Genomic DNA, 9,616 nt, shown 5'->3' on the forward strand with positions numbered 1-9,616 from the left:
CCTTGCCGACTGCCTGTCCTGGTGAAATATGAAGCCCATATGTAGGACGGCCATCTGAAAGAGAGACCCAACAGGGCTCCTTCAGGCTTTGATGCTCATCACCACAAAAGCAGATGGTGGTGTCCTGGTCTTAAAACTTTTTTTGCAACAACCCCCCCTCTTCTTTTATCCAATCCTATCCGGCCTATTAGCCCCCTGCCTGTCATGGTCTAGCAGGCTATGCTTAGTCCCCAGGGGGCTTCCAGAGCTATGGAATGAAGTCAAGCTTCCCCATTGACATAGGTCTCACTGGATAGCTTTGAATAGAAGTCAACCGAGTGAAAAGGCATGTTTTAGAGGACAAAATGGAATAAGGTGTAGAGTGGATCAATAGTGCAGGGTTGTTTGGACTTGAAATGCTTTGCTCTCTGTGTGCACAGACAAAGCAGCGCTGACTGCAGGTGGCAAAGATTTTTTCCGGACATTGGGTAAAAAGTAACAAAGGGTATTTAATGGAAGAAAAACCTGCATGCATCTGTCTGAAAGATTGTGATCAAAGCAGAGAGATAACCTGCTGTGTGTGCTCTGTATCCATCCCTGCCCTCTTCTCAAAAACAGGCAGGGATTGTCACCAAGGTCCAACCCCAACCTGTGTGCTGCTCACACCCAAGCAATTTCTAAACCAGAAAGGCAATCAAGGACTTATAGTCAGACACAATGCAAATAGGTCTGAGAACCCATCTGTAGTAATCCAACAGTCCCTCCTGCACCAGTCTGCTCTCCGTCTCAGCCTCTCTGTGGCACAAGCCAATTAACTGTTTGATTCAGAGCTGGGGATGAACAACCTAATTGATTACATGGCGATAGTCGATTCAATTATCAATTTAGGCACAAAAAGCTGAGCAGAGACACAGAGCCCGGAAGTTTGCTGAACGAGTTCTTCAGTAACTTGGCAGCACAGTCACTGTGTGTGTTTGTCTAAGCGTAGGAATGAAAAGTACAGGAGGAAGGCAGGGAGGCAGAGGAAGAGAGGCAGGAAGACTGACACTGCAGGTTGTTTACTTGCAGTCTCTGACTTACACCTCTCCTCTGCTTCTTCTTTCTCCTCAACACAGACATTCTTCGCTGCCTAAAGCGCACAAAGAAACACACACACAGTCAGATAGAGAGAAAGCAGACACATATATAAACACACACAAGTGCACAAATATTTGCATGAATGCAAAAACCCAAACAAAGACATATATAATATGGTATGTATAGATTTGGACATATTCTACACAGGTGTGCTGCATTCATACAGTCAAATTAACAGGGAAAAATAACCTCATAAAGACACATACGCACATACTACAAACATATACATACATAATTAAAACAAAGAGAAACCCACTTAGAAAATTTCCACTTGCACACACTCATGGGTGCAAATGCATGAACACACAAAACCACATGGGCATTCAGGGATTTGCGGCGATTGAATCACATTCTTTTCCTCATCATCCCTGTGATTCTGCTTTGTTTACTCTGTCATGGAGAGTTGCTCCGTTCGATCAGGCTGGAGAGGCACTGGGTTGGGTGGTTGTGCTAACGAAGTCTCAATGTGCCGTCTGTCGACAGGGTAATTTCCCAGGATAGCTCCGTGTCTCACTCCTCATGGTTCCGCTGGTAAAGATAGAAGGAGATCAGCACCTGAGCCATTGGAGAGGAGAAACCAAATGGGTAAAAATTCCTACCTCTATCCACTGTCCTCCTTCAAAGTCTCCCATTTCACTAGGCTGCATGCCATCTTTTTTGTGGACCTGTCCAAACCATTAATATGCACATGCAGCTGGGCTCTTATCATTGTGGGAGCTCCCTTGGCCCTGTGCACAAATTAACAACAAGCACATTGGAAAATCACTGTGAAAGTTGATGTTAACCAGGTAAACTCATTCCTTAGTTTGCACAATCAAAAATGAATACAAATAATTAAACTAAACATATGTTATGCAGAATTTACATCGACATTTACACGCCAGTGCATCTTTTAAAGACATAGGAAGTTCTCATGTAACTGCCACAGTTGTGACGTTTTAACTATTATTCTGCCAGAGCCATTTATATTTTTTAGTCACTGTTATATACAGTATACCATATCACAAGGCTAAGGTGCATCTTCCTGTTTTAAACATGGGATTATGCCAGATGGGACAGCGCGTGAGAGAGAGCCTATCAATTTAATAATCACATTGTCCATGTATGTGGGTGGCTTTAGGCAGTAGAGATGCAAGATATAAGTTCTTGTTGAAAATGGGAATGGTCTCTAGGATTGTGTAGAGGCAGAGCTCTGTGCTGATAGTTAGGTGCTGCTTAATTAATCAGGCTTGAGTGCTCTACAGAGAGTCTTTATCTTAAAATGTACACATCTGCGCAGTTTGGGTCAATATATAACACAGAAAAGGCCATGCTGGCCATGGAGCTGCACACAGCTGCAACAAGTGCAGACCATGATGTTTAAAATGTTGAGAGGCACATCAAACAGTGCAAGAGGCATACGGTGGCCTTCACTTCCCTCTGTCCACTATAACGTACTGGCTCACAGAGAAAACCACCTTTCTGTCAGTACAGACCCCTGTCAGGTGGTGATGACTGCTTATCCAATGACATGGAAATTACACCCCTTTTTTATTAACAGGGAATGGTCCCAGAACAATGCGCTGCTCTGGCTGAGCAGGATGGAGACAAGGAGGTGGTAGAGAAAGAATGCAGACTGTTGCGGTTGATGGGGAGTTGCTGGAGACAAAAAAGTGTGCCAAAGGGACTTCTCCATCAATCTGACAGGGTCCACTTTGGCCCAGCATGGATTTGTAAGGATGCTGTGTATGTGTGAATATGAGGGTTCACAGCAGGGGGTTGCATGGATATAAGGCACTGCAAGTGGTCCTCCCAGATGGTTGCATCCCACTGCTAGTAGGAGGTCTGCAGCCTTTATCTATGACAGGCAGTAGGTCTTAACATCCTCCACACACGCTGCCCTGCTCCAAGCCTGAGGCCCACAGGGCTGAAGTTATGAGAGAGGCAGGGTGTCCCAGTGCAGGAACAATTCCCTGCTTCCCCTCAGTCGTTTTTTTTTTTTTTTTTTTTTTTTTTTTTTACTAGAGAAAGAAAAGACCTCAATGACAGCCACTGCTCAGACACACAGGGGACTGAGGATGCTCTGTTCTTTGGAAAAGACTATCTTCCCTAACTGCCACACACACACACACACACACACACACACACACACATATACCCATGAATGCCTGCACACACACGCACACACACACACACACTGACAAATGCCCCAGCATGGCTCCTTCCTCCTCTGAGGGTTGAAACTGGTCCAGAGCATCAGCATTGTTGGAGCGGCTTAGCGAGGGAGAGAAGGAAAGTCGACTAGAGGAAGAGCAAGAAAGACTGCAGGAGAGAAATGGAGAGACGGACACAGAGATGCCAGGAGACACTGAGCCACAACACATTCCTAATCGACTTGCTGCCAACTTGCAAATCCAGCATTCTCATCTGGTCTAAGCAAGGTCAACTGTGAGATGTGCTGAAACAAACCAAGGGAGACAGAGGAAGGAAGACGGGAAAAGACTGGATGAGTAACTGGTGCAGTGAATAGCTGTTGTTAATAGAGAGAGGTGACAGGATCTAGGTTTAGGACAGTGTGTCTGCTGCTTCATAAGGTGAATTTTAAAAGTTGTCCACTTCTATGTCCTCCACAATGCCACCTTGTTACCACTCAAATCTCCAGGAAGTCATTTTTCAGAGAGGCTGGTGTGCCAGTCTGTCTTGGTGTGTGTGTGTGTGTGTGTGCATGTGTGTCATAGCGGATAGGGGTTATTCTTTTATCCTTTGACCCAGATTTGAGGGAGAACTGAACAGGAGACATGAAAGACACAGACCTCCCAGCGGAGCCGGGGTCATGTGCAACCTGAACACAGGCACACACCGGCACAGCCAGCCGAGCAGAAAACACTATTATGCATACACACAGTTGAGTCCATACAGGCACACATGCTTGCAAAAATGCATGCATGCACACACACCTTCAAAAAAAAATCACATTATCAAGATCAACCAGAACAGGGCACATCACATGGAAAGTCTGTCAGATACACCTGCCACAGTCCCCACGACAAGCCTGCACCTTCGCCCCTCTGTGCACATGCACACAGCATATTAGTTCTAATGAGGGAACATCCAATCACATATGTGTAATCACTGATTATTACTGGCAAAACAGCCCTTCTCTGCTCAGAATCTTGCAGATGAATATACACATTTACAGGCAAATACTGCACCGATCCACCCCTGTGCATTTGTGTACATATTGTCGATTGTAGCTCTGTATCCATGACAGATCTCACAGTTATACAAGCACACACACTGACTCATTTCACTAACTGTGTACAGGTTTAGCTGTAAGCACTGCAAAGGTGACAGGGAATTATTGCAATCTGCACTCTCCATAGATACAGCCTCACTGTGATACAACAGCCGGCAATGAAGTTGGTGTGGGTGAAATGAAATGGAGCGACGAAGGTGAGCATGTCCGTGTGTCAAAGGCAGACGTTCCTGTTGCTTCCAGTGCAAGAGTAGGAGAGAGAGGAATTGATCAAGCAGTAACACAGAAAGAAATAAAAATAAACCATTAAAGGATACAAGTTCAATAGACAAACATGCTAAAGATTATGGACTGTGTGTGTGTGTGTGTGTGTGTGTGTGTGTGCGTGTGTGCGCGTGTGCGTGTGTGTTTTCTTGTCAATACCGGAGGAAATGAAAAAGAAATAGCGAATATTAAGTGCAATCTGATTTAGAGAAAAACTGCAGGAACCAAAATGAACAGACTCACACTAGGAAATGGGCATATTTGCAGAAAGAAATCTGGATACACTGGAGACCCAATATTGGGTTTCTGCCAGTGTTAAATATGGTCCCTCACCTACAACCAGATGGTTCCTCACTTCTGACCACCACTGCCACTCTTCTCTTTCTCTCCCGCTCACTCTCTCTCATTCTCTCTCAATTTTTTTTGTCTCACCAGCAGTCCCTTACCTCTCCCTCGGGGAGGGTAATAGCTAAATGCTGTCATTTCAGCAACTCAACTTAGTGCCACAACCGATTGTGCTGTCACAAAAAAATGGTCTTTACTTTGGATATGAGTGACAGTCTTTGGCCAGGCTCCTATGACGTCTCCTCATGACCACTGCAGTCCCTTAAGGTGCACTTCTTGTTAGAGGTGACAAGTCAGCTTGGAGAAGAAAGCCATTACCAGAGAAGAAAGGTATCAGGCAGCCTCCTGCTGGTATAAATTGAAACCAAATACAATGGCTCTGAGCCAAGGAAGTATTCTGGGAAATCTAATAGTGCCATTTCCTTGCCTTGCTGGTAATTCTAGTGAAGTTTTCTTTATCTCATATGAGAAATGTCATGGGCAAGATTTTTTTCTTTAAGATTTAAAGAGAATGTTTTTTCTTTTATTCAATTAATGTCTAAATAACCACCTAAGAGCATAGTCCCACAGACTTCCTGACAATATTTCTACAGTGTCTTATTTTCATTTTCTAATTGACTTTTTGAAATCCCCCATCACCTACTTAGGAACTGCAGCCCTCCTCTCCTCCTCTTCACTAGTCACAGTGAAGCCTGGGAGCTTGGCCACATGGTTCAGGCCTGGGCTACAATGCACAAGGATGAGGGGGATGAGGAAACTAGTGGGGGTTCAGAGGCATAAAAGTTCCTTTCTTCTCCGCCCTTGCCTCTTTCTTTGAGCCAGAACAGAGGGTTGCCACGGCGATGAGGTTGGTCTGTCTCCCACGGCGTGGTCTGGGAAGAGCAGCAGCTTGCTCTGACATTTACTCAGGCTGGAGGAAACAGAGACGATAGAGGAGAGCAACACGCACACACAGACATGCACGCACATAGAACGAGAAGAGAGAGGGCGACTCGTTAACAACTGGCGGTTGCAGAAAGTGGATGGATTAAACAATAACACCTGTAACATCAGAGGATCGACACACACATGGAGAACTGGCTGTCACAGCCTTTATCTGAAGCTTTTATCTTCTTCTCAGTGTCAGTTCATCCCCGACTTCTATTCCTGGCCTCCTTTTTCATTTGCTCTCATTTAGATCTTGCCAGCAAGTCATTAAGCCAACACATATTTCCATCTTGATCATATTCACTGCCAAACTCATGCACACAACCAATGTGCAGACATTAGCACAAGCAAACTGACAGTTCAGATGCACAAATGCACACACACACACAAACACACACATACAAAACTATTGCCATCCCACTGAGAGACCAACAACAAGCGATGCCAGTGAGTTCTGTAGTCAAAACTGGGAAACTTGGCCGGAGATTTTAGTGAACATAGCTCAACAGCTTTTGTTTCACATTTCAGCACAGGAAAAGTTGACCCGGCAAAATAGCTATTGAGAAGATTCTTTTATATTGCTTATCTTTTGGTGTGTGTGCATGTTTGAGTGCTTGTGCAGCCATGTCATTGTACATATGTGTGGTTTTCAGGGGTGTGTTTCAGAGGCTTTGGACCTTGAATCCACCAACTGGTCATTATGGAAGATCCATATGCTGAAAACACCTGAGATTCTTGAAAAGACACATTTCCATTTAACATTTCTGTTTGATCAAAAGCCATTCAAACACTGTCTTATTATGACTAATGGAGACAAAAGGAGCATATACAAGCAAGGAAATAGAGATGAGAAGGATATGACTGATGTGATGTGGGTAAAGATAAGCTCGAATACAACATACTGCCACATTTAATGCAAACATACAGTGTTTTTTCCCTAATGGAGCATACAGTTAGCATACAACCCACAAGAGGCAAAGACAGAAGAGAAAATGCATCACTATATGCCACAATGCATGTTATGCAACATTTGGCACGCTGCCTGCTGATAGGAGTGGCAGCATTTTATGAGATACATGCATATGTGCCACTTTAAGGAACTTCAGTAAGAATATGCTAATGAACACTTTTCTGTCTGACATTGCAATACACAAGGCACTCTGTCATTTGTGAATGACCTTTGTGCTCTTGTGGAAATGTTCAATTTTAGCCTTCTTCTGAATCTTTGGAATCTAAATTAAGGAAACTTCAATGGGAATACTCTTTGTTACCATCATCCACATGAACGCAGTGGCATAAAGACAGTTCTCCGAACATGACAGCAAAACTTTTCTCTTCTCAGAGTACTATCCATCCATATTTACTGTAAATCACCCCAGTACAATGCACTAGGCACTTGGCATTTGGTCTGTGTTGCTCAAAACATGAAGGAAATTTGAAAAGCTCAACAGCAACACTTCTTATAAATAAAAATGACACAGCAATGATAACACAGAGACCTCACTGTGAAAAGTTTGAGAACTACTCTCTACCAGCTGTTCATCTCCATGCAGTAGGACAAAACTGTCAACAGCAAGGTCTGTGGGTTATGATGAGCAACTGTGTCACTACCCCGCGGAGACACTTTGGCTTGTAGCAAAGTGCAAACAGATATATTGGAAAAATAAAACACCAAATGTAGCAGAGTTTGAGATGAAGTCCCCTTATCTGTCTGATTTGTCATTCAAAGAAAATGCTGGGGATTTTTTTGACCCCGTTGGCAAATGAAAGAAGACTGAAAAACACATTCAGCAATGACCCTTCATATATCATATTGAGGCCTTATTTTTTTACCCGTTCAAATGTATGAATTAATATAATATTTCTTGCAATTGTAAGAAAGGAAATACAGCACTTTGCTCTGGTTTAGTCTGCAAGCTCATGAGAACTATATCTTGGCAGTTAGCCTTCCATCTGCTTGAGTGAAGTTTGCTTGGATTTGTTGGGTAGTGACCATAAAAACAAAACAGTGAGCTGAGAGCTGCTAACAGCTGCTGGTTGTTGGATGTTGACTCCCAGTGGGTCTGAAATGACAGCGCTGGCAACATGGTGTAATCTAAATCAACAGAAATATGTAAAATATTGATTTCTGAGAGCTGCAATCCCTAAGTCATTACCCTCTGGAGCAGCAAGTGGTAAAATGATGTTCTAACTACAATAAATTGCACCAAAATTGCATGTATGATGTTTAATGCTTGATTTACTTATCCTTTCACACGTAATAAAATAGATTTTAAACGGTCTTTTGCAGACTATAATCTTATTACAGGACAGCAACTTCTGTTATGTAGTCTTCCATGTGGTTACTTATAATACACCTGACTAACAATACTATGAAAACACAATATTTATGTAGCTACGTAGCTAGCTAGAGTTCCCCTGCGGCAACAAGTCTACAGCCCTCAAAAAGACCAAGCCAGAGCTGCTGTCCAAAAAACCTCTACCACTGTACATTTTAATAAAAAGCTTTCATAATTTTCTCTTTTACAACAAACACTATTTATTTGGGGTGGCCATGCTTTCCAAACTATTCAAATGAGTGAAACAGCGCTATCATCAAGTATGAAACAGCTAGGTGCCGCAGCTACTCTGAGACTAGTCAGCTAGCAGCGGTGGACAGAGGAGGAGTCCTCCAAACAACCTCAACATAAATGAGCATCCCAACAGCAACAGGTGCAGCTGGACCTCATGGACATTTCACCCCCACTAAACACAGGATTCAGACGTCAAATAATGTGAGTCACATTCACCCTATGTCTGTCTGTCCCTGCTCATGTCTTAGCTTCCTGCTTTTTCCCTCCTGATGGTTAAAAGTGTCTGTGTGGCTATGAGTAATAAACTCCTTGCCGTCTGCTTTATGTTATCGAGGGTCCACTGTATTACATACTGTACCTTGTCTGCCAGGACTCTGAGGCTGTTGTGTTGCAGCTGTTATCCACACAGACAGTCAGCAGGGACAGAGCCTGCTGTGCTTTGAATTAGAGGAGTTCCGTATTTACTGGTTGTTCAGCCACCTGTTGACTGTGTGTGATTTGTGAATGAGAGTGGGCAGAAGACGGCCTGTGGGGAGAATTTCATTCTTATTCTGTACAGGGATCGTTTAACCATTGTTGGTTAAGATAAACAAACCTATTGCTGATATGGTGACTAGTCTGACTAGGCCTCAGTGACATGACAGTCAGTGCTTGGTTTTAGAGTTAATTTAACTGGCCCTTCAAAAAAAAAAAAAAAAACACAAAAAAAAAAACACCAGCCCCAGTCTGTACCCTGCGGTTTAATTGGTCCCATACTACTACCAGAAATAAGTTGGGTATTTCAGCTTTAAATGAATTCATGTATTACCTGAGAGTTTTATTTATTACTGAATTCTTATGTATTTCTCTATTTTAGTTTTCCTTTGGCCTCAACATTTTATTACATATAAGAAAAAAAAAACACTTTTACAATAACTAAATATTGAATTTTCCTGACACCTTAAAATTGAAAGCAATAAGCATCAAACCCATTCACATTAACCGCCCCTGCAGAAACGCACAGTCATACCACAACTAAGACCTGTCACAATAGTAAAAATCATTAATTTAACTATGCCATTAATTTAGACATAAAGTGTTTCTTTTGTTTTAATGTCTCTTCACTTGTAGTCTCCCTGTGATGAACACATACTGACATGGTCAGAGCTTCATTTGT

The 9,616-nt window shown here is 42.9% G+C and overlaps 1 long non-coding RNA gene across 1 annotated transcript; it reads right to left on the bottom strand.

Moving 5' to 3' along the window:
* Window positions 1-764: 764 nt before the first annotated feature.
* On the bottom strand, window positions 765-9,386 carry LOC139613634 (uncharacterized). The gene is made up of 3 exons (XR_011686795.1): window positions 8,819-9,386; window positions 1,716-1,844; window positions 765-1,644 (listed from the first exon to the last, which is right to left on the bottom strand). It is a non-coding gene; the product is annotated as an uncharacterized lncRNA (long non-coding RNA).
* Between the last annotated feature and the right edge of the window lie 230 nt (window positions 9,387-9,616).

This window comes from Trachinotus anak, unplaced genomic scaffold (genome assembly GCF_046630095.1).
Source record: "Trachinotus anak isolate AG129_WGS33_773 ecotype Australia unplaced genomic scaffold, CSIRO_AGI_Tana_v1 ptg000032l, whole genome shotgun sequence".
NCBI lineage: Eukaryota > Metazoa > Chordata > Actinopteri > Carangiformes > Carangidae > Trachinotus > Trachinotus anak.